At 46.7% G+C, this 22,952-nt stretch overlaps 24 non-coding genes across 24 annotated transcripts; 15 read left to right on the forward strand and 9 right to left on the reverse strand.

Annotated features, from left to right (window-relative positions):
• Positions 1 to 96: 96 nt before the first annotated feature.
• Positions 97 to 212, reverse strand: LOC134996046 (U5 spliceosomal RNA). Its single transcript, XR_010198754.1, has one exon. It is a non-coding gene; the product is annotated as a U5 spliceosomal RNA (small nuclear RNA).
• Positions 213 to 482: 270 nt separating this feature from the next.
• On the reverse strand, positions 483 to 598 carry LOC134996001 (U5 spliceosomal RNA). The gene has a single exon (XR_010198711.1). It is a non-coding gene; the product is annotated as a U5 spliceosomal RNA (small nuclear RNA).
• Positions 599 to 742: 144 nt separating this feature from the next.
• Positions 743 to 905, forward strand: LOC134996120 (U1 spliceosomal RNA). Its single transcript, XR_010198827.1, has one exon. It is a non-coding gene; the product is annotated as a U1 spliceosomal RNA (small nuclear RNA).
• Positions 906 to 5,717: 4,812 nt separating this feature from the next.
• Positions 5,718 to 5,830, reverse strand: LOC134996080 (U5 spliceosomal RNA). The gene has a single exon (XR_010198788.1). It is a non-coding gene; the product is annotated as a U5 spliceosomal RNA (small nuclear RNA).
• Positions 5,831 to 6,116: 286 nt separating this feature from the next.
• Positions 6,117 to 6,233, reverse strand: LOC134996088 (U5 spliceosomal RNA). The gene has a single exon (XR_010198796.1). It is a non-coding gene; the product is annotated as a U5 spliceosomal RNA (small nuclear RNA).
• Positions 6,234 to 6,503: 270 nt separating this feature from the next.
• On the reverse strand, positions 6,504 to 6,619 carry LOC134996010 (U5 spliceosomal RNA). Its single transcript, XR_010198719.1, has one exon. It is a non-coding gene; the product is annotated as a U5 spliceosomal RNA (small nuclear RNA).
• Positions 6,620 to 6,762: 143 nt separating this feature from the next.
• On the forward strand, positions 6,763 to 6,926 carry LOC134996184 (U1 spliceosomal RNA). Its single transcript, XR_010198890.1, has one exon. It is a non-coding gene; the product is annotated as a U1 spliceosomal RNA (small nuclear RNA).
• A 152-nt stretch (positions 6,927 to 7,078) lies between these two features.
• Positions 7,079 to 7,241, forward strand: LOC134996569 (U1 spliceosomal RNA). The gene has a single exon (XR_010199241.1). It is a non-coding gene; the product is annotated as a U1 spliceosomal RNA (small nuclear RNA).
• A 674-nt stretch (positions 7,242 to 7,915) lies between these two features.
• LOC134996334 (U1 spliceosomal RNA) lies at positions 7,916 to 8,079 on the forward strand. The gene has a single exon (XR_010199035.1). It is a non-coding gene; the product is annotated as a U1 spliceosomal RNA (small nuclear RNA).
• A 152-nt stretch (positions 8,080 to 8,231) lies between these two features.
• LOC134996348 (U1 spliceosomal RNA) lies at positions 8,232 to 8,394 on the forward strand. Its single transcript, XR_010199049.1, has one exon. It is a non-coding gene; the product is annotated as a U1 spliceosomal RNA (small nuclear RNA).
• A 671-nt stretch (positions 8,395 to 9,065) lies between these two features.
• LOC134996192 (U1 spliceosomal RNA) lies at positions 9,066 to 9,229 on the forward strand. Its single transcript, XR_010198897.1, has one exon. It is a non-coding gene; the product is annotated as a U1 spliceosomal RNA (small nuclear RNA).
• A 152-nt stretch (positions 9,230 to 9,381) lies between these two features.
• On the forward strand, positions 9,382 to 9,544 carry LOC134995917 (U1 spliceosomal RNA). The gene has a single exon (XR_010198631.1). It is a non-coding gene; the product is annotated as a U1 spliceosomal RNA (small nuclear RNA).
• A 674-nt stretch (positions 9,545 to 10,218) lies between these two features.
• LOC134996345 (U1 spliceosomal RNA) lies at positions 10,219 to 10,382 on the forward strand. The gene has a single exon (XR_010199046.1). It is a non-coding gene; the product is annotated as a U1 spliceosomal RNA (small nuclear RNA).
• Positions 10,383 to 11,354: 972 nt separating this feature from the next.
• LOC134996284 (U1 spliceosomal RNA) lies at positions 11,355 to 11,518 on the forward strand. Its single transcript, XR_010198987.1, has one exon. It is a non-coding gene; the product is annotated as a U1 spliceosomal RNA (small nuclear RNA).
• Positions 11,519 to 11,670: 152 nt separating this feature from the next.
• On the forward strand, positions 11,671 to 11,833 carry LOC134996501 (U1 spliceosomal RNA). Its single transcript, XR_010199191.1, has one exon. It is a non-coding gene; the product is annotated as a U1 spliceosomal RNA (small nuclear RNA).
• Positions 11,834 to 12,507: 674 nt separating this feature from the next.
• On the forward strand, positions 12,508 to 12,671 carry LOC134996154 (U1 spliceosomal RNA). The gene has a single exon (XR_010198860.1). It is a non-coding gene; the product is annotated as a U1 spliceosomal RNA (small nuclear RNA).
• A 152-nt stretch (positions 12,672 to 12,823) lies between these two features.
• LOC134996551 (U1 spliceosomal RNA) lies at positions 12,824 to 12,986 on the forward strand. Its single transcript, XR_010199224.1, has one exon. It is a non-coding gene; the product is annotated as a U1 spliceosomal RNA (small nuclear RNA).
• A 671-nt stretch (positions 12,987 to 13,657) lies between these two features.
• LOC134996171 (U1 spliceosomal RNA) lies at positions 13,658 to 13,821 on the forward strand. The gene has a single exon (XR_010198878.1). It is a non-coding gene; the product is annotated as a U1 spliceosomal RNA (small nuclear RNA).
• A 152-nt stretch (positions 13,822 to 13,973) lies between these two features.
• Positions 13,974 to 14,136, forward strand: LOC134996603 (U1 spliceosomal RNA). The gene has a single exon (XR_010199261.1). It is a non-coding gene; the product is annotated as a U1 spliceosomal RNA (small nuclear RNA).
• A 671-nt stretch (positions 14,137 to 14,807) lies between these two features.
• Positions 14,808 to 14,971, forward strand: LOC134996431 (U1 spliceosomal RNA). The gene has a single exon (XR_010199128.1). It is a non-coding gene; the product is annotated as a U1 spliceosomal RNA (small nuclear RNA).
• A 6,629-nt stretch (positions 14,972 to 21,600) lies between these two features.
• Positions 21,601 to 21,716, reverse strand: LOC134996067 (U5 spliceosomal RNA). Its single transcript, XR_010198775.1, has one exon. It is a non-coding gene; the product is annotated as a U5 spliceosomal RNA (small nuclear RNA).
• Positions 21,717 to 21,991: 275 nt separating this feature from the next.
• LOC134995969 (U5 spliceosomal RNA) lies at positions 21,992 to 22,107 on the reverse strand. The gene has a single exon (XR_010198679.1). It is a non-coding gene; the product is annotated as a U5 spliceosomal RNA (small nuclear RNA).
• Positions 22,108 to 22,393: 286 nt separating this feature from the next.
• LOC134996027 (U5 spliceosomal RNA) lies at positions 22,394 to 22,509 on the reverse strand. Its single transcript, XR_010198735.1, has one exon. It is a non-coding gene; the product is annotated as a U5 spliceosomal RNA (small nuclear RNA).
• A 270-nt stretch (positions 22,510 to 22,779) lies between these two features.
• LOC134996022 (U5 spliceosomal RNA) lies at positions 22,780 to 22,895 on the reverse strand. The gene has a single exon (XR_010198730.1). It is a non-coding gene; the product is annotated as a U5 spliceosomal RNA (small nuclear RNA).
• Between the last annotated feature and the right edge of the window lie 57 nt (positions 22,896 to 22,952).

Consider the following 22,952-nt stretch of genomic DNA (forward strand, 5'->3'; position numbering starts at 1 on the left):
AAAAGAAACAGACATTTACTGTCATTGTTATACAAATAAACTTACATTAAAGCCAACAAGAAAGCACACTCATTCTGTCCTTAAACTGATAAAAGAAACCCCAATAATATGGGGCATGCAAAAATTGAGATAAAACTCAGTTTTGCTCCTCTCCACGGAAATCTTTAATAAATGGCGAAAGATTTGTTCATTCTGAAGAGAAACCAGAGCATGACCAAGATTCCACCTGTCGCCTGAGTGCCATGCCAGCAGTCCTCATTCAGATCAAAGTGAGCGCCCAATTTGAAAGAAAGCAGATTTCTCACCTGGCTTCTCCTTGCTATAAGCATGGTTTGTACTGTATTCCATGTGCTCCCAGATCTTTCAAGCAAGTAGCATGGTCAAGAAAGTTCTGTTTGAAAAGAAACAAACATTTACTGTAATTTCTATGCAAATGAGCTTTCATTAAAGCACACTCATTCTATCTTTAAACCGATAAAAGAAAATCCAAAAAGATGGGGCATGCAAAAATTGAGGTAAAACTCAGTTTTGCTCCTCTCCACGGAAATCTTTAGTAAAAGGCGAAAGATTTGTTCGTTCTGAAGAGAAGCCAGAGCATGACCAAGATTTTCATCTGAAAATATGTGTTCTCCCTGCAGTTGTTGTCCCCAGATGAGAGTTCCCTTGTGCTGCCTCAGTTGAATCTCCTTTACTTGACAGAGATGTGCCTGAGCAGCGGCCCTCCCCAGCCCTATCCCAAATCATACTTATTTTGCATAGGAGATACCATGGTCATGAAGATTGTTCTCCCAGGGTGAGGTTCATTCATTGCATTCTGGGTATGCTGACCCCTGTGATTTCCCCAATGTGGGAAACTCGACTGCATTATTTGTGGTAGTGGGGGACTGTGTTTGTGCTTTCCTCTGGTCAGCTCTGGTAAAAGTCAGATTTCTTTGTCTCAGATCTTCCTCTAGCCTTGTTCTTCTTTCGAGAGTTCCCTTGTGCTGCCTCAGTTGGATCTCCTTCACTTGACAGGGGGTGCCCGAGCAGCAATCCTCCACAGCTCTAGCCCAACTCCTACTTACCTGCCAGGTGAGATACTATGATCTTCACTGTTAGGGCAATCAGGATGTGGAATTCCCTGCCAGGGAAGGTGGTAATGGCGGACTCTGTAATTGGATTTAAAAAAGGAATGGATACATTTCTGAATGAAAAAGCTATCTAAGGTTATAATACTTAAAATATCAACATGGTTAATCCGGGGGTAACATGAGTTATAGTAGCTAACTAGTCATAAAACATTATTCAGCAAGTATGTAGAATCATCACAACTTAAAACAGGTTGAACACGATGGGCAATTTGCCTCTATTCAACCTCAAAAACTATGTTACTATATGTTACTATATTACTATGTTACTGTAGTATACAGAAAACCAAAATGCAATGAACAGTGATAGTGAGCACTGATGAGGATACTAGAACTGACACTGAGCAGCAAGATGCAGCACTGGACTATTAGTAATGTACTGTAGTATGCTGAGCACCACAATGCAGCACAAGACAATGAGCAGTGATACTGAGCACTGATGAGGATACTACTGAGAACTGACACTGAGCAGGAGAGACACACTACTAGTATTACTGAGCAGCAATAAGTAACCACTGATACTGAGCACTGATATTGAGATTTCCACTGAGAGAACATAGCCACGTCCATTCCGCTCTCTCTTCAATGCACGAGTAAAAATGGCGGCAACGCGCAGCTCTTTATATGGAATCCGAATCTCGCGAGAATCCGACAGCGGGATGATGACATTTTCCCTTGTTCAGGTTTTGCGAGTCAGGCGGGAACAACCGAGCCTGCCTCGGACCAGTGTAAACAACGTGGAGTTCGTGGGGAATTCGGTTCTCGGAGAACCGAACCCGCTCCTCTCTACCTTATACCCATATATTTTTTTATTTTCAATCTAAGCCCCTGCAGTTTTCTGTAAGCATCTGCTTCGCTATGATGATCAACAAGTCACAAGGGCAAACACTCAGGGCTTGAGGCGTAGATCTTAGGACCAGCTGCTACAAGCATGGCAGAGGTGTCACTATCACTGGTGACACCCAGAGAGGTGGCGAGGGAGATTGTAATGCAGTGCGCGCAGATAAGCAGCGCAATGGTAAAAAGGAGGCATGGTTTCATAGGTAGGGGCGTGGCCTGGTGGCCTGAATCTACATTTTGTTGCTCCGGGTGTCCCGGGGGTTGGGGGCTGCACCCGGGGACTAGTGTGTGAGCGGTGCTGGCTCCTGCACAGTGAAAGGGCATGGCCACCCAGCATGACGCCTCCCTTCTTGACCATGCTGTAATTGCAGTCGCACTGCAGTTCAGCGTGATCATAAAAAATGGTGTAGCCTCCTGCTGGTGCAGACTGTATGTGCGCGCAGGAAGCCGCCACCATTTTTGTGATCACAGCGGCTGAATGTGATGTCATACAGCCGCTGTGACCACGCCCCCTGTGTCTACTCCGTTGCAGACCCCATTTTGAAGCCTTGCCCCCGCACCGCTCCATCCCTGACTTGGAAATGGAGTGTTGCTGACCCACCTATCCCCCCCCGCCCCGATTGACAGGCAGAGGCGATCGCATTCTCTGCGGGGTGCCGCAGAAAATGCAGGCACATGCGTATGCTCTTAGCAATTTTTGCAGTTGGATCGCTTATTGTGATTGCAATCCAACCTGAATCAGGCCCTATTACCTATCACAATGCGCTGCGGGCAGTACAAAATTGGGTTAATATAGGAGAAAAACCCCCAGACCTGTGCTCCTTAACTGTACCTGGTGGCTAGTGGAGCGGCTGCCCAGTAATCAGTGTCCACGCCAGTGCGCACACGGTCCACCCCCTACGGCCACGCTCCCCTTCATCAGCGGCCTCGTGATCCGGAAGGGTGGTGTGTGTGTGACTGACCTTAGGATGAAACCGGACCCTCCGCTGCAGTGACCCAGCAACCAGGGCACGGGAGTATACAGCGCCGCTGGGAGTGATGAAGCTGCAGTAAAGATGTCTATTAGACCTAGCCTGCTGCAGCCCTTGTAGATTCTCATAAAACAAGTTCTTCTTTTCTTGTCAAAATTTATAGCTAAGAATAGGCTGCCTGAGGCAGGCCCCTGTTAAGTGGCCTGCTACTGAAGGCACCAACTACAAACTGAGCTCCCTGTTCATGGAAGCGGGGTTATAGAGGAGAATGCACTGAGCATCTTGGGAACAGTCAAAAGCTTTGAGCCGGTTGGTGCCTCAGATCAAGATCCTACTCTACACCCCAATGTGAATCCTTGTGGAGTCCAGTGTACCCCACAGAAGAAATTAATGTGTCACACCCATTGGCAGCAACCTTAGAATAGCTGCTGACGGGCACAATTGAGAAAGGAAGGGGGGGGGGGACATTTGAATCCAGCACATAAATGCAATTCAAATATGTAATTTGTACCTTCCTATTTTAAAATATAATGGATGAACCTCACCCTGTGAGAACAATCTTCATGATCAAGAGATCTCATATGCAAAATAAGTATGAGTTGGGATAGGGCTGGGGAGGGTGGCTGCTCGGGCAGCCCCTCCCCCGTCAAGTTAAGGAGATTCAACTGAGGAAGCACAAGGGAACTCTCGTCTGGGGACAACAACTGCAGGGAGACCACATCTTTTCAGATGAACATGGGAGGGCGGAAGGCTGCCTAATACTGAAGCACCATCAAATATCAAACCATATGCAACATCTAGTACAAGCCTTCCTGGGGGAAGGTCTGCAGCAGACGGATTTGCATACAGTGATGTTATTCAAGCAGTGGGCCAAAGTTGGCTGGAACCCTCATCTGCATATGAAAAGAGAAAAGGGGCGTGCAGGGCATGGCGGCCTTTTGCAGTGCTTGGATGACCCCTAGTTCTCATTAAACACCCCCACCCTCCTTTGGTGTGGGGCTCATGTTGGCCATGCCCCATCCCCTGAAGCATTCAAGCTGATTTCTTGCAGCAGCTGGGCACTGTAACAGCTCCAGAGCTGTTCTGTAAGGCAAGTAAAAGGGTGTGGGCCCTGCAGCACCTCCTGTAGTTTGCATTGTGCGTTGGAAGGCACAAAGTAAGCAGACGGGAGTAGAAGTCAGGATAGTGCGCAAGGGCATCCTTTTCTCTTAGTCCGTAGAGGATGCTGGGGTCACATTAAGAACCATGGGGTATAGACGGGATCCGCAAGAGACATGGGCACTTTAAGACTGTCAAAGGGTGTGAACTGGCTCCTCCCTCTATGCCCCTCCTCCAGACTCCAGTTATAGGAACTGTGCCCATGGAGACGGACATTTCGAGGAAAGGATTTATTGTTAAACTAAGGTGAGCATCTTACCAGCTCACACCTTAAGCATGCCGCAGAACGTGGCATTCAACAGAACACAAGCCAACGGCATGAATAATTGCAGCAAAAAGCTGACCAGAACCATAACACAACATGTGTATAACCACAAGTAATAACTGCAGACACAGTATGGACTGGGACGGGTGCCCAGCATCCTCTACAGACTAAGAGAAAAGGATTTACCGGTAGGTATTAAAATCCTATTTTCTCATACGACCTAGAGGATGCTGGGGTCACATTAAGAACCATGGGGTTATACCAAAGCTCTTGAACGGGTGGAAGAGTGCGTACGACTCTGCAGCACCGAATGACCCAACTTGAAGTTATCATCGGCCAAGGTATCAAACTTGTAAAACTTAGCAAAAGTGTTTACTAAATAGCTGCTCGGCAAAGTTGCAATGCCGAGACTCCCCGACCAGCTGCCCAGGATGAACCCACCTTTCTAGTAGAATGGGTCTTCACCTAATTCAGTAACGGCAATCCTGCCATGGAATGAGCATGCTGAATCTTACCACAGATCCAGCGCATAATGGTCTACATGGAAGCAGGACACCCAATCCTGTTGGGAGCATACAGGACAAACAGAGCCTCTGTTTTCCTAATCTGAACCGTTCTGGTGACATAAATTTTCAAAGTTCTGACCACAGCCAGAGACTTTGACTCAACGAAGGTGTCAGTGGCCAAAGGCACCATGTGGAAAGATGAACCACCTTCGGCAGAAATTGTTGACGTGTCCTCAATTCTGCTCTATCTTCATGAAAGATCAAATAAAGGCTCTTGTGATACTGCATGGTTTGTACTGTTTTCCATGTGCTCCCAGATCTTTCAAGCAAGTAGCATGGTCAAGAAAGTTCTGTTTGAAAAGAAACAAACATTTACTGTCATTGTTATGCAAATAAACTTACATTAAAGCTAACCAGAAAGCACACTCGTTCTGTCTTTAAACTGATAAAAGAAACCCCAATAATATGGGCATGCCTCCCAACTTTGTCGGCTCGCAAAGAGGGACACACGCGCGGCGAAGTCGCACGCGCTCCCAAAAAGGGCGTGGCCTAAGTAAAAAGGGGCATGGCTTCGCGGGAGGACCCGCGATCGCGAGTCACGCCCCCGTTTTCGGCACTGAGGGGGCATGCCCAGCGCTCTGTGAGCCGCTGGCATGCCACCTCTCCCTCTGACTTCAGTGAATAGACGCTGTGCGCACAGCGACTATTCACCGCTGCTCTGCTAAGCAGGGCAGCGACAGACAGAGCCTCCCAACTGTCCTCCCCACCGCGGGACACTGCGGCCCGCAGGTGGGACAGCGGGACAGTCCCCAAAAAACGGGACTGTCCCGCGAAAATCGGGACAGTTGGGAGGTATGATATGGGGCATGCAAAAATTGAGATAAAACTCAGTTTTGCTCCTCTCCACGGAAATCTTTAGTAAAAGGCGAAAGATTTGTTCGTTCTGAAGAGAAACCAGAGCATGACCAAGATTCCACCTGTCGCCTGAGTGCCATGCCAGCAGTCCTCATTCAGCTCAAAGTGAGCACCCAATTTGAAAGAAAGAAAGCAGATTTCTCACCAGGCTTCCCCTTGCTATAAACATGGTTTGTACTCTTTTCCATGTGCTCCCAGATCTTTCAAGCAATTAGTATGGTCAAGAAAGTTCTGCTTGAAAAGAAACAGACATTTATTGTCATTGTTATGCAAATAAACTTACATTAAAGCTAACAAGAAAGCACACTCGTTCTGTCTTTAAACTGATAAAAGAAACCCCAATAATATGGGGCATGCAAAAATTGAGATAAAACTCAGTTTTGCTCCTCTCCACGGATAATCTTTAATAAAAGGCGAAAGATTTGTTCATTCTGAAGAGAAACCAGAGCATGACCAAGATTCCACCTGTCGCCTGAGTGCTGTGCCAGCAGTCCTCATTCAGATCAAAGTGAGCGCCCAATTTGAAAGAAAGCAGATTTCTCACCTGGCTTCTCCTTGCTATAAGCATGGTTTGTACTGTATTCCATGTGCTCCCAGATCTTTAAAGCAAGTAGCATGGTCAAGAAAGTTCTGTTTGAACATAAATAAACATTTACTGTCATTTCTATGCAAATGAGCTTACATTAAAGCACACTCATTCTATCTTTAAACCGGTAAAAGAAACCCCAAAAAGATGGGGCATGCAAAAATTGAGATAAAACTCGGTTTTGCTCCTCTCCACGGAAATCTTTAGTAAGAGGCGAAAGATTTGTTCGTTCTGAAGAGAAACCAGAGCATGACCAAGATTTTTATCTGAAAATATGTGTTCTCCCTGCAGTTGTTGTCCCCAGATGAGAGTTCCCTTGTGCTGCCTCAGCTGAATCTCCTTTACTTGACAGAGATGTGCCTGAGCAGCGGCCCTCCCAGCCCTATCCCAAATCATACTTATTTTGCATAGGCGATACCATGGTCATGAAGATTGTTCTCCCAGGGTGAGGTTCATTCATTGCATTCTGGGTATGCTGACCCCTGTGATTTCCCCAAATGTGGGAAACTCGACTGCATTATTTGTGGTAGTGGGGGACTGTGTTTGTGCTTTCCTCTAGTCAGCTCTGGTAAAAGTCAGATTTATTTGTCTCAGATCTTCCTCTAGCCTTGTTCTTCTTTCGAGAGTTCCCTTGTGCTGCCTAAGTTGGATCTCTTTCACTTGACAGGGGGGTGCCCGAGTAGCGACCCTCCCCAGCTCTAACCCAACTCCTACTTACCTGCCAGGTGAGATACTATGATCATGAAGGTGCTTCTCCCAGGGCAAGGCTCACCCATTGCACTCTGGGTGTGGTGCCCCTGCGATTTCCCCAAATGTGGGAAGCTTGACTGCATAATTTGTGTTTCCCCTGGTCGGCTCTCGTATAATTCAGATCTCTTTGTCTCAGGTCTCTCTCCAGCCTAGTTTGCTGTCTGTTTCCACTTCTTTTTTCATGAGCCCCTCCCTTTTATACCCTTGTGCACTATCCTGACTTCTCCTCTTGTCTGCTTATTTTGTGCCTTCCAATGCACAATGCAAACTACAGGTAGTGCTGCAGGGCCCACACCCTTTTACTTGCCGTACAGAGCAGCTCTGGAGCTGTTACAGTGCCCAGCTGCTGCAAGAAATCAGCTTGAATGCTTCAGGGGCTGGGGCATAGCCAACATGAGCCCCACACCGAAGGAGGGTGGAGGTGTTTAATGCGAACTAGGGGTCATCCAAGCGCCGCAAAAGGCCGCTATGCCCTGCACGCCCCTTTTCTCTTTTCATATGCAGACGAGGGTTGAAGCCAACTTTGACCCACTGCTTGGATGACATCACCGTATGCAAATCCATCTGCTGCAGGCCTTCCCCCAGGAATGCTTGCACTAGTTGTTGCATTTGGTTTGTTGTTTGGGGGTGCTTCATTATTAGGCAGCCTTCTGCCCTCCCATGTTCATCTGAAAATATGTGTTCTCCCTGCAGTTGTTGTCCCCAGATGAGAGTTCCCTTGTGCTGCCTCAGTTGAATCTCCTTTACTTGACAGAGATGTGCCTGAGCAGTGGCCCTCCCCAGCCCTATCCCAAATCATACTTATTTTGCATAGGAGATACCATGGTCATGAAGATTGTTCTCCCAGGGTGAGGTTCATTCATTGCATTCTGGGTATGCTGACCCCTGTGATTTCCCCAAATGTGGGAAACTCGACTGCATTATTTGTGGTAGTGGGGGACTGTGTTTGTGCTTTCCTCTGGTCAGCTCTGGTAAAAGTCAGATTTATTTGTCTCAGATCTTCCTCTAGCCTTGTTCTTCTTTCGAGAGTTCCCTTGTGCTGCCTCAGTTGAATCTCCTTCACTTGACAGGGGGGTACCCGAGCAGCGACCCTCCCCAGCTCTAGCCCAACTTCTACTTACCTGGCAGGTGAGATACTATGATCATGTAGGTGCTTCTCCCAGGGCAAGGCTCACCCATTGCACTCTGGGTGTGCTGCTCCTGCGATTTCCCCAAATGTGGGAAACTTGACTGCATAATTTGTGTTTCCCCTGGTCGGCTCTCGTATAATTCAGATCTCTTTGTCTCAGGTCTCTCTCCAGCCTAGTTTGCTGTCTGTTTCAACTTCTCTTTTCTTGAGCCGCTCCCTTCTATGCCCTTGCGCACTATCCTGACTTCTCCCGTCTGCTTACTTTGTGCCTTCCAATGCACAATGCAAACTACAGGTAGTGCTGCAGGGCCCACACCCTTTTACTTGCCGTTCAGAGCAGCTCTGGAGCTGTTACAGTGCCCAGCTGCTGCAAGAAATCAGCTTGAATGCTTCAGGGGCTGGGGCATAGCCAACATGAGCCCCACACCGAAGGAGGGTGGAGGTGTTTAATGCGAACTAGGGGTCATCCAAGCGCCGCAAAAGGCCGCCATGCCCTGCACGCCCCTTTTCTCTTTTCATATGCAGACGAGGGTTGAAGCCAACTTTGACCCACTGCTTGGATGACATCACTATATGCAAATCCATCTGCTGCAGGCCTTCCCCCAGGAATGCTTGTACTAGTTGTTGCATTTGGTTTGTTGTTTGGGGGTGCTTCAGTATTAGGCAGCCTTCTGCCCTCCCATGTTTATCTGAAAATATGTGTTCTCCCTGCAGTTGTTGTCCCCAGATGAGAGTTCCCTTGTGCTGCCTCAGTTGAATCTCCTTTACTTGACAGAGATGTGCCTGAGCAGCGGCCCTCCCCAACCCTATCCCAAATCATACTTATTTTGCATAGGCGATACCATGGTCATGAAGATTGTTCTCCCAGGGTGAGGTTCATTCATTGCATTCTGGGTATGCTGACCCCTGTGATTTCCCCAAATGTGGGAAACTCGACTGCATTATTTGTGGTAGTGGGGGACTGTGTTTGTGCTTTCCTCTGGACAGCTCTGGTAAAAGTCAGATTTCTTTGTCTCAGATCTTCCTCTAGCCTTGTTCTTCTTTCGAGAGTTCCCTTGTGCTGCCTCAGTTGGATCTCTTTAACTTGACAGGGGGGTGCCCGAGCAGCGACCCTCCCCAGCTCTAGCCCAACTCCTACTTACTTGCCAGGTGAGATACTATGATCATGAAGGATCTTCTCCCAGGGCAAGGCTCACCCATTGCACTCTGGGTGTGGTGCCCCTGCGATTTCCCCAAATGTGGGAAGCTTGACTGCATAATTTGTGTTTCCCCTGGTCGGCTCTCGTATAATTCAGATCTCTTTGTCTCAGGTCTCTCTCCAGCCTAGTTTGCTGTCTGTTTCCACTTCTTTTTTCATGAGCCCCTCCCTTTTATACCCTTGTGCACTATCCAGACTTCTCCTCCTGTCTGCTTACTTTGTGCCTTCCAATGCACAATACAAACTACAGGTAGTGCTGTAGGGCCCACACCCTTTTACTTGCCGTACAGAGCAGCTCTGGAGCTGTTACAGTGCCCAGCTACTGCAAGAAATCAGCTTGAATGCTTCAGGGGCTGGGGCACAGCCAACATGAGCCCCACACCGAAGGAGGGTGGAGGTGTTTAATGTGAACTAGGGGTCATCCAAGCACCGCAAAAGGCCGCCATGCCCTGCACGCCCCTTTTCTCTTTTCATATGCAGACGAGGGTTGAAGCCAACTTTGACCCACTGCTTGGATGACATCACCGTATGCAAATCCATCTGCTGCAGGCCTTCCCCCAGGAATGCTTGCACTAGTTGTTGCATTTGGTTTGTTGTTTGGGGGTGCTTCAGTATTAGGCAGCCTTCTGCCCTCCCATGTTCATCTGAAAATATGTGTTCTCCCTGCAGTTGTTGTCCCCAGATGAGAGTTCCCTTGTGCTGCCTCAGTTGAATCTCCTTTACTTGACAGAGATGTGCCTGAGCAGCGGCCCTCCCCAGCCCTATCCCAAATCATACTTATTTTGCATAGGAGATACCATGGTCATGAAGATTGTTCTCCCAGGGTGAGGTTCATTCATTGCATTCTGGGTATGCTGACCCCTGTGATTTCCCCAAATGTGGGAAACTCGACTGCATTATTTGTGGTAGTGGGGGACTGTGTTTGTGCTTTCCTCTGGTCAGCTCTGGTAAAAGTCAGATTTATTTGTCTCAGATCTTCCTCTAGCCTTGTTCTTCTTTCGAGAGTTTCCTTGTGCTGCCTCAGTTGGATCTCTTTCACTTGACAGGGGGGTGCCCGAGCAGCGACCCTCCCCAGCTCTAGCCCAACTCCTACTTACCTGCCAGGTGAGATACTATTATCATGAAGGTGCTTCTCCCAGGGCAAGGCTCACCCATTGCACTCTGATTTCCCCAAATGTGGGAAGCTTGACTGCATAATTTGTGTTTCCCCTGGTCGGCTCTCGTATAATTCAGATCTCTTTGTCTCAGGTCTCTCTCCAGCCTAGTTTGCTGTCTGTTTCCACTTCTTTTTTCATGAGCCCCTCCCTTTTATACCCTTGTGCACTATCCTGACTTCTCCTCCTGTCTGCTTACTTTGTGCCTTCCAATGCACAATGCAAACTACAGGTAGTGCTGCAGGTCCCACACCCTTTTACTTGCCGTACAGAGCAGCTCTGGAGCTGTTACAGTGCCCAGCTGCTGCAAGAAATCAGCTTGAATGCTTCAGGGGCTGGGGCATAGCCAACATGAGCCCCACACCGAAGGAGGGTGGAGGTGTTTAATGCGAACTAGGGGTCATCCAAGCGCCGCAAAAGGCCGCCATGCCCTGCATGCCCCTTTTCTCTTTTCATATGCAGACGAGGGTTGAAGCCAACTTTGACCCACTGCTTGGATGACATCACCGTATGCAAATCCATCTGCTGCAGGCCTTCCCCCAGGAATGCTTGCACTAGTTGATGCATTTGGTTTGTTGTTTGGGGGTGCTTCAGTATTAGGCAGCCTTCTGCCCTCCCATGTTCATCTGAAAATATGTGTTCTCCCTGCAGTTGTTGTCCCCAGATGAGAGTTCCCTTGTGCTGCCTCAGTTGAATCTCCTTTACTTGACAGAGATGTGCCTGAGCAGCGGCCCTCCGCAGCCATATCCCAAATCATACTTATTTTGCATAGGAGATACCATTGTTATGAAGATTGTTCTCCCAGGGTGCGGTTCATTCATTGCACTCTGGGTATGCTGAACCCTGTGATTTCCCCAAATGTGGGAAACTCGACTGCATTATTTGTGGTAGTGGTGGACTGTGTTTGTGCTTTCCTCTGGTCAGCTCTGGTTAAAGTCAGATTTCTTTGTCTCAGATCTTCCTCTAGCCTTGTTCTTCTTTCGAGAGTTCCTTTGTGCTGCCTCAGTTGGATCTCCTTCACTTGACAGGGGGGTGCCCGAGCAGCGACCCTCCCCAGCTCTAGCCCAACTCCTACTTACCTGCCAGGTGAGATACTATGATCATGAAGGTGCTTCTCCAAGGGCAAGGCTCACCCATTGCACTCTGGGTGTGCTGCTCCTGCGATTTCCCCAAATGTGGGAAACTTGACTGCATAATTTGTGTTTCCCCTGGTCAGGTCTCGTATAATTCAGATATCTTTGTCTCAGGTCTCTCTCCAGCCTAGTTTGCTGTCTGTTTCCACTTCTCTTTTCTTGAGCCGCTCCCTTCTATGCCCTTGCGCACTATCCTGACTTCTCCTCCTTTCTGCTTACTTTGTGCCTTCCAACGCACAATGCGAACTACAGGTAGTGCTGCAGGGCCCACACCCTTTTACTTGCCTTACAGAGCAGCTCTGGAGCTGTTACAGTGCCCAGCTGCTGCAAGAAATCAGCTTGAATGCTTCAGGGGCTGGGGCATAGCCAACATGAGCCCCACACCGAAGGAGGGTGGAGGTGTTTAATGCAAACTAGGGGTCAGCCAAGTGCCGCAAAAGGCCACCATGCCCTGCATGCCCCTTTTCTCTTTTCATATGCAGACGAGGGTTGAAGCCAACTTTGACCCACTGCTTGGATGACATCACCATATGCAAATCTATCTGCTGCAGGCCTTCCCCCAGGAATGCTTGCACTAGTTGTTGCATTTGGTTTGTTGTTTGGGGGTGCTTCAGTATTAGGCAGCCTTCTGCTCTCCCATGTTCATCTGAAAATATGTGTTCTCCCTGCAGTTGTTGTCCCCAGATGAGAGTTCCCTTGTGCTGCCTCAGTTGAATCTCCTTTACTTGACAGAGATGTGCCTGAGCAGCGGCCCTCCCCAGCCCTATCCCAAATCATACTTATTTTGCATAGGAGATACCATGGTCATAAAGATTGTTCTCCCAGGGTGAGGTTCATTCATTGCATTCTGGGTATGCTGACCCCTGTGATTTCCCCAAATGTGGGAAACTCAACTGCATTATTTGTGGTAGTGGGGGACTGTGTTTGTGTTTTCCTCTGGTCAGCTCTGGTAAAAGTCAGATTTCTTTGTCTCAGATCTTCCTCTAGCCTTGTTCTTCTTTCGAGAGTTCCATTGTGCTGCCTCAGTTTGATCTCCTTCACTTGACAGGGGGGTACCCGAGCAGCGACCCTCCCCAGCTCTAGCCCAACTCCTACATACCTGCCAGGTGAGATACTATGATCATGAAGGTGCTTCTCCCAGGGCAAGGCTCACCCATTGCACTCTGGGTGTGCTGCTCCTGTGATTTCCCCAAATGTGGGAAACTTGACTGCATAATTTGTGTTTCCCCTGGTCGGCTCTCGTATAATTCAGATCTCTTTGTCTCAGGTCTCTCTCCAGCCTAGTTTGCTGTCTGTTTCCACTTCTCTTTTCTTGAGCCGCTGCCTTCTATGCCCTTGTGCACTCTCCTGACTTCACCTGTCTGCTTACTTTGTGCCTTCCAACGCACAATGCAAACTACAGGTAGTGCTGCAGGGCCAACACCCTTTTACTTGCCTTACAGAGCAGCTCTGGAGCTGTTACAGTGCCCAGCTGCTGCAAGAAATCAGCTTGAATGCTTCAGGGGCTGGGGCATAGCCAACATGAGCCCCACACCGACGGAGGGTGGAGGTGTTTAATGCTAACTAAGGGTCATCCAAGCGCCGCAAAAGGCCGCCATGCCCTGCATACCCCTTTTCTCTTTTCATATGCAGATGAGGGTTCCAGCCAACTTTGGCCCACTGCTTGGATGACATCACCGTATGCAAATCCGTCTTCTGCAGACCTTTTCCCAGGAATGCTTGTACTAGTTGTTGCATTTGGTTTGTTGTTTGGGGGTGCTTCAGTATTAGGCAGCCTTCTGCTCTCCCATGTTCATCTGAAAATATGTGTTCTCCCTGCAGTTGTTGTCCCCAGATGAGAGTTCCCTTGTGCTGCCTCAGTTGAATCTCCTTTACTTGACAGAGATGTGCCTGAGCAGCGGCCCTCCCCAGCCCTATCCCAAATCATACTTATTTTGCATAGGAGATACAATTGTCATGAAGATTGTTCTCCCAGGGTGAAGTTCATTCATTGCATTCTGGGTATGCTGACCCCTGTGATTTCCCCAAATGTGGGAAACTCGACTGCATTATTTGTGGTAGTGGGGGACTGTGTTTGTGCTTTCCTCTGGTCAGCTCTGGTAAAAGTCAGATTTCTTTGTCTCAGATCTTCCTCTAGCCTTGTTCTTTTTTCGAGAGTTTCCTTGTGCTGCCTCAGTTGGATCTCCTTCACTTGACAGGGGGGTGCCCGAACAGCGACCCTCCCCAGCTCTAGCCCAACTCCTACTTACCTGCCAGGTGAGATACTATGATCAGGAAGGTGCTTCTCCCAGGGCAAGGCTCACCCAATGCACTCTGGGTGTGCTGCTCCTACAATTTCCCCAAATGTGGGACACTTGATTACATAATTTGTGTTTCCTCTGGTCGGCTCTCGTATAATTCAGATCTCTTTGTCTCAGGTCTCTCTCCAGCCTAGTTTGCTGTCTGTTTCCACTTCTCTTTTCTTGAGCCGCTCCCTTCTATGCCCTTGTGCACTATCCTGACTTCTCCCGTCTGCTTACTTTGTGCCTTCCAACGCACAATGCAAACTACAGGTAGTGCTGCAGGGCCCACACCCTTTTACTTGCTTTACAGAGCAGCTCTGGAGCTGTTACAGTGCCCAGCTGCTGCAAGAAATCAGCTTGAATGCTTCAGGGGCTGGGGCATAGCCAACATGAGCCCCACACCGAAGGAAGGTGGAGGTGTTTAATGCGAACTAGGGGTCATCCAAGCGCCGCAAAAGGCCGCCATGCCCTGCACACCCCTTTTTTATTTTCATATGCAGACGAGGGTTGAAGCCAACTTTGACCCACTGCTTGGATGACATCACCATATGCAAATCCATCTGCTGCAGGCCTTCCCCCAGGAATGCTTGCACTAGTAGTTGCATTTGATTTGTTGTTTGGGGGTGCTTCAGTATTAGGCAGCCTTCTGCCCTCCCATGTTCATCTGAAAATATGTGTTCTCCCTGCAGTTGTTGTCCCCAGATGAGAGTTCCCTTGTGTTGCCTCAGTTGAATCTCCTTTACTTGACAGAGATGTGCCTGAGCAGCGGCCCTCCCCAGCCCTATCCCAAATCATACTTATTTTGCATAGGAGATACCATGGTCATGAAGATTGTTCTCCCAGGGTGAGGTTCATTCATTGCACTCTGGGTATGCTGACCCCTGTGATTTCCCCAAATGTGGGAAACTCGACTGCATTATTTGTGGTAGTGGGGGACTGCGTTTGTGCTTTCCTCTGGTCAGCTCTGGTAAAAGTCAGATTTCTTTGTCTCAGATCTTCCTCTAGCCTTGTTCTTCTTTCGAGAGTTCCCTTGTGCTGCCTCAGTTGGATCTCCTTCACTTGACAGGGGGTGCCCGAGCAGCAATCCTCCACAGCTCTAGCCCAACTCCTACTTACCTGCCAGGTGAGATACTATGATCTTCACTGTTAGGGCAATCAGGATGTGGAATTCCCTGCCAGGGAAGGTGGTAATGGCGGACTCTGTAATTGGATTTAAAAAAGGAATGGATACATTTCTGAATGAAAAAGCTATCCAAGGTTATAATACTTAAAATATCAACATGGTTAATCCGGGGGTAACATGAGTTATAGTAGCTAACTAGTCATAAAACATTATTCAGCAAGTATGTAGAATCATCACAACTTAAAACAGGTTGAACACGATGGGCAATTTGCCTCTATTCAACCTCAAAAACTATGTTACTATATGTTACTATATTACTATGTTACTGTAGTATACAGAACACCACAATGTAATGAGCAGTGATAGTGAGCACTGATGAGGATACTAGAACTGACACTGAGCAGCAAGATGCAGCACTGGACTATTAGTAATGTACTGTAGTATGCTGAGCACCACAATGCAGCACAAGACAATGAGCAGTGATACTGAGCACTGATGAGGATACTACTGAGAACTGACACTGAGCAGGAGAGACACACTACTAGTATTACTGAGCAGCAATAAGTAACCACTGATACTGAGCACTGATATTGAGATTTCCACTGAGAGAACATAGCCACGTCCTCTCCGCTCTCTCTTCAATGCACGAGTAAAAATGGCGGCAACGCGCTGCTCTTTATATGGAATCCGAATCTCGCGAGAATCCGACAGCGGGATGATGACATTTTCCCTTGTTCAGGTTTTCCGAGTCAGGCGGGAACAACCGAGCCTGCCTCGGACCAGTGTAAACCACGTGGAGTTCGTCGGGAATTCGGTTCTCGGAGAACCGAACCCGCTCCTCTCTACCTTATACCCATCAATTTTTTTATTTTCAATCTAAGCCCCTGCAGTTTTCTGTAAGCATCTGCTTCGCTATGATGATCAACAAGTCACAAGGGCAAACACTCAGGGCTTGAGGCGTAGATCTTAGGACCAGCTGCTACAAGCATGGCAGAGGTGTCACTATCACTGGTGACACCCAGAGAGGTGGCGAGGGAGATTGTAATGCAGTGCGCGCAGATAAGCAGTGCAATGGTAAAAAGGAGGCATGGTTTCATAGGTAGGGGCGTGGCCTGGTGGCCTGAATCTACATTTTGTTGCTCCGGGTGTCCCGGGGGTTGGGGGCTGCACCCGGGGACTAGTGTGTGTGCGGTGCTGGCTCCTGCACAGTGACAGGGCATGGCCACCCAGCATGACGCCTCCATTCTTGACCATGCTGTAATTGCAGTCGCACTGCAGTTCAGCGTGATCATAAAAAATGGTGTAGCCTCCTGCTGGTGCAGACTGTATGTGCGCGCAGGAAGCCGCCACCATTTTTGTGATCACAGCGGCTGAATGTGATGTCATACAGCCGCTGTGACCACGCCCCCTGTGTCTCCTCCGTTGCAGACCCCATTTTGAAGCCTTGCCCCCGCACCGCTCCATCCCTGACTTGGAAATGGAGTGTTGCTGACCCCCCTCTCCCCCCCCCGCCCCGATTGACAGGCAGAGGCGATCGCATTCTCTGCGGGGTGCCGCAGAAAATGCAGGCACATGCGTATGCTGTTAGCAAATTTTGCAGTTGGATCGCTTATTGTGATTGCATTCCAACCTGAATCAGGCCCTATTACCTATCACAATGCGCTGCGGGCAGTACAAAATTGGGTTAATATAGGAGTAAAACTCCCAGACCTGTGCTCCTTATCTGTACCTGGTGGCTAGTGGAGCGGCTGCCCAGTAATCAGTGTCCACGCCAGTGCGCACACGGTCCACCCCCTACGGCCACGCTCCCCTTCATCAGCGGCCTCGTGATCCGGAAGGGCGGTGTGTGTGTGACTGACCTTAGGAAGAAACTGGAGCCTCCGCTGCAGTGACCCAGCAACCAGGGCACGGGAGTATACAGCGCCGCTGGGAGTGATGAAGCTGCAGTAAAGATGTCTATTAGACCTAGCCTGCTGCAGCCCTTGTAGATTCTCATAAAACAAGTTCTTCTTTTCTTGTCAAAATTAATAGCTAAGAATAGGCTGCCTGAGGCAGGCCCCTGTTAAGTGGCCTGCTACTGAAGGCACCAACTACAAACTGAGCTCCCTGTTCATGGAAGCGGGGTTATAGAGGAGGATGCGCTGAGCATCTTGGGAACAGTCAAAAGCTTTGAGCCGGTTGGTGCCTCAGATCAAGATCCTACTCTACACCCCAATGTGAATCCTTGTGGAGTCCAGTGTACCCCACAGAAGAAATTAATGTGTCACACCCATTGGCAGCAACCTTAGAATAGCTGCTGACGGGCACAATTGAGAAAGGAAGGGGGGGGGGGGGTACATTTGAATCCAGCACATAGATGCAATTCAAATATGTAATTTGTACCTTCCTATTTTAAAATATAATGGATGAACCTCACCCTGTGAGAACAATCTTCATGATCAAGAGATCTCATATGCAAAATAAGTATGAGTTGGGATAGGGCTGGGGAGGGTGGCTGCTCGGGCAGCCCCTCCCCCGTCAAGTTAAGGAGATTCAACTGAGGACGCACAAGGGAACTCTCGTCTGGGGACACCAACTGCAGGGAGACCACATCTGTTCAGATGAACATGGGAGGGTGGAAGGCTGCCTAATATTGAAGCACCATCAAATATCAAACCATATGCAACAACTAGTACAAGCATTCCTGGGGGAAGGTCTGCAGAAGACGGATTTGCATACGGTGATGTCATCCAAGATGTGGGCCAAAGTTGGCTGGAACCCTCATCTGCATATGAAAAGAGAAAAGGGGCATGCAGGGCATGGCGGCCTTTTGCGGTGCTTGGATGACCCCTAGTTCGCATTAAACACCCCCACCCTCCTTTGGTGTGGGGCTCATGTTGGCCATGCCCCATCCCCTGAAGCATTCAAGCTGATTTCTTGCAGCAGCTGGGCACTGTAACAGCTCCAGAGCTGTTCTGTAAGGCAAGTAAAAGGGTGTGGGCCCTGCAGCACCACCTGTAGTTCGCATTGTGCGTTGGAAGGCACAAAGTAAGCAGACGGGAGGAGAAGTCAGGATAGTGCGCAAGGGCATCCTTTTCTCTTAGTCCGTAGAGGATGCTGGGGTCACATTAAGAACCATGGGGTATAGACGGGATCCGCAAGAGACATGGGCACTTTAAGACTTTCAAAGGGTGTGAACTGGCTCCTCCCTCTATGCCCCTCCTCCAGACTCCAGTTATAGGAACTGTGCCCAGGGAGACGGACATTTCGAGGAAAGGATTTATTGTTAAACTAAGGTGAGCATCTTACCAGCTCACACCTTAAGCATGCCGCAGAACGTGGCATTCAACAGAACACAAGCCAACGGCATGAACAATTGCAGCAAAAAGCTGACCAGAACCATAACATAACATGTGTATAACCACAAGTAATAACTGCAGACACAGTATGGACTGGGACGGGTGCCCAGCATCCTCTACGGACTAAGAGAAAAGGATTTACCAGTAGGTATTAAAATCCTATTTTCTCATACGACCTAGAGGATGCTGGGGTCACATTAAGAACCATGGGGTTATACCAAAGCTCTTGAACGGGTGGGAGAGTGCGTACGACTCTGCAGCACCGAATGACCCAACTTGAGGTTATCATCAGCCAAGGTATCAAACTTGTAAAACTTAGCAAAAGTGTTTACTAAATAGCTGCTCGGCAAAGTTGCAATGCCGAGACTCCCCGACCAGCTGCCCAGGATGAACCCACCTTTCTAGTAGAATGGGTCTTCACCTAATTCAGTAATGGCAATCCTGCCATGGAATGAGCATGCTGAATCTTACCACAGATCCAGCGCATAATGGTCTACATGGAAGCAGGACACCCAATCCTGTTGGGAGCATACAGGACAAACAGAGCCTCTGTTTTCCTAATCTGAACCGTTCTGGTGACATAAATTTTCAAAGTTCTGACCACAGCCAGAGACTTTGACTCAACGAAGGTGTCAGTGGCCAAAGGCACCATGTGGAAAGATGAACCACCTTCGGCAGAAATTGTTGACGTGTCCTCAATTCTGCTCTATCTTCATGAAAGATCAAATAAAGGCTCTTGTGATACTGCATGGTTTGTACTGTTTTCCATGTGCTCCCAGATCTTTCAAGCAAGTAGCATGGTCAAGAAAGTTCTGTTTGAAAAGAAACAACATTTACTGTCATTGTTATAGAATTTGGGAGAAAAAACAAGAAGAAATCTGCACTGTTGACGCACTGGACAGAATGAATGAATCATAAAATATAACCTTTATTAAGTATGTATTAAAATTGGATAAATATTAATATTATTATCCCAAACTGCAGTGAAACATAAATGTTAAAATCACAGAACTAACATACATGTGCATAAGAAGAATAAAGAGATGTGAAAAAAAGGTTTAAAAAGCGTGTCCGTGTGTGATTATTTTTGAAGGCACAACCCTGGCGGGGTTGTTTATATAGATATATATGTTGCTAATAATCACTTTCTAGCGTAATGTTATTAAATAGCTGTTAGTATCTATGTCGTCAGGTACCACTGGGTCGTATCCTATATACTCCCTTCACTCAATAGGGGTTACCTCCCGGGAAGCCATCCCCATTGGCGAATTTGTGGGGGTGATTGAGTATAACCGGTAAGCTAACCTCCAATTTGTGGGGTGCTTAGGTAGATGGGGATCACTTATTTCTCTGTGTCCCCTAAGACTATATTCCTAAATTCAATACCACAGGGGGATAGCTTTCTATATCGGATAAGGAATCACTTGATAGGGAAATCTCTATGGATCATGGAAAGATCATATTTATTAATATCCAAACTAAAAAAATGATGAATAGCTTTAATTTAGCTGTTTAGATATAGTTAATTGGCGAGATATACCAACAGGTGCGGTTGCCTTAAGGAATATGGCAATTCCAATATAAATAGCAGCCCTCCTTCATATAATCAGCCAGATCTTATTAAATCTGGTCCAGATATAGCCGTTCAGATATACTTAATTGACAACATATATCAATCGGTGGGGTTGCCTTAAGGAATATAGCAATTCCAATTCTCATATAAATAGCAACCTTCCTTCATATATTCAGCCAGATCTTATTTAATCTGATCTAGGCGTAGGCAATAATGCTTTCCTTAGAGGTATAGCCACCTCAATTCTTATTAAGAAGCAAAGTGTCTGTCATAATGGTTTATCCAATTCATCTAAGAAATAATATATTCCATGTGTCAGAGATTCATTACTCTCTATTTACACTGTTAAAGAGTTAATTCTTATTATGTTACAGTGTAATGAAATTATCATATAGGGAGATGTGGCAATTCCATGTGCTATATATATAATAACCCTTAGTGGTCCAGATTCCACAATGAGGAATTTTCTTATAAACCGCTGAAACACACAGCTGTTTGACTGACTTCCAAATATATCTATCTCACTTTGTAACAGTCTTATGATAGAGAAACTGTTACATATTCGGTCACTTAGTTATCTAAAGGTAAACAGACTCAGTGTGAGGGTAATATAATATATCAAATGCGCTGTCAATAATCGTGGTAACTGGTGTAATAATGTGGTATATTGAGTATGCTAGTAAGGCATATAACTGCTCTCCAGCCTTTAAGTGTTACCAATCAATTTGTTACACTGTAAAGGATTTATGGTGTCCTGTTAGGACATGCAGCTGCTAGGCTGACTCAAAGATTTATCCATTTGTAACAATTATGTAACAGTTATATACATGTTACTGGTATTACATAGAAATAGTATGACACAGGCCAGCAGTCCCATGTGTCTAGATTCCACAATAGGAGATTTTCTTTGTCTTATAAACTGCTGGAACACACAGCTGCTAGACTGACTTCAAATATATATATTACTTTGTAACAGTCTTATAGTAAAGAGACTGTTACACACTGTCATTTAGTTATCTCAAGGTTAGCAGATTCTGTGTGAGGATAGTGTTCTGTTAGAACATGCAGCTGCTAGGCTGACTCATAGAAAATGTATCCATTTGTAACAAATGACACATACAGCATTAAATTAATATCTATAGCAGCCCATGTGACATCTCTACTCTTATCATAATTGTCTGGTTATTGCCAATCTGGACAGCAGGAGTGATATATATTCACTAGTCCCAATATCCCATCATATAAATATACCCACACTGATATACTTTCTTATCAAGAGTTATTAGTAGCTATCTGTATGCACTTTAGACATTGTAATTGCTAAGTGACATCATATCTAGTGTATTCCTTTCTTATAGCTCAGCTTCTATTCCCTATTAGTGGAGACTAACAGCTAACATCATAATCATATATTTTTGTTTTATAACATTTCACATGAGTCAAATACACGCGGACACGCCGTGCCCTACACATGTGTTTCACTGCATCTATGGCAACTTACATTAAAGCTAACAAGAAAGCACACTCGTTCTGTCTTTAAACTGATAAAAGAAACCCCAATAATATGGGGCATGCAAAAATTGAGATAAAACTCAGTTTTGCTCCTCTCCACGGAAATCTTTAATAAAAGGCGAAATATTTGTTAGTTCTGAAGAGAAACCAGAGCATGACCAAGATTCCACCTGTCGCCTGAGTGCCATGCCAGCAGTTCTCATTGAGCTCAAAGTGAGCACCCAATTTGAAAGAAAGAAAGCAGATTTCTCACCAGGCTTCCCTTAGCTATAAACATGGTTTGTACTCTTTTCCATGTGTTCCCAGATCTTTCAAGCAATTAGTATAGTCAAGAAAGTTCTGTTTGAAAAGAAACAAACATTTACTGTCATTTCTATGCAAATGAGCTTACATTAAAGCACACTCGTTCTATCTTTAAACAGATAAAATAAAACCCCAATAAGATGGGGCATGCAAAATTTGAGATAAAACTCAGTTTTGCTCCTCTCCACGGAAATCTTTAGTAAAAGGCGAAAGATTTGTTCGTTCTGAAGAGAAACCAGAGCATGACCAAGATTCCACCTGTCGCCTGAGTGCCATGCCAGCAGTCCTCATTCAGCTCAAAGTGAGCACCCAATTTGAAAGAAAGAAAGCAGATTTCTCACCAGGCTTCCCCTTGCTATAAGCATGGTTTGTACTCTTTTCCATGTGCTCCCAGATCTTTCAAGCAAGTAGCATGGTCAAGAAAGTTCTGTTTGAAAAGAAACAGACATTTACTATCATTGTTATACAAATAAACTTACATTAAAGCCAACAAGAAAGCACACTCGTTCTGTCTTTAAACTGATAAAAGAAACCCCAATAATATGGGGCATGCAAAAATTGAGATAAAACTCAGTTTTGCTCCTCTCCACGGAAATCTTTAATAAAAGGCGAAAGATTTGTTCATTCTGAAGAGAAACCAGAGCATGACCAAGATTCCACCTGTCGCCTGAGTGCCATGCCAGCAGTCCTCATTCAGATCAAAGTGAGCGCCCAATTTGAAAGAAAGCAGATTTCTCACCTGGCTTCTCCTTGCTATAAGCATGGTTTGTACTGTATTCCATGTGCTCCCAGATCTTTCAAGCAAGTAGCATGGTCAAGAAAGTTCTGTTTGAAAAGAAACAAACATTTACTGTAATTTCTATGCAAATGAGCTTTCATTAAAGCACACTCATTCTATCTTTAAACCGATAAAAGAAAATCCAAAAAGATGGGGCATGCAAAAATTGAGGTAAAACTCAGTTTTGCTCCTCTCCACGGAAATCTTTAGTAAAAGGCGAAAGATTTGTTCGTTCTGAAGAGAAACCAGAGCATGACCAAGATTTTCATCTGAAAATATGTGTTCTCCCTGCAGTTGTTGTCCCCAGATGA

Source organism: Pseudophryne corroboree, unplaced genomic scaffold (genome assembly GCF_028390025.1).
Source record: "Pseudophryne corroboree isolate aPseCor3 unplaced genomic scaffold, aPseCor3.hap2 scaffold_142, whole genome shotgun sequence".
In the NCBI taxonomy this organism is placed as follows: domain Eukaryota; kingdom Metazoa; phylum Chordata; class Amphibia; order Anura; family Myobatrachidae; genus Pseudophryne; species Pseudophryne corroboree.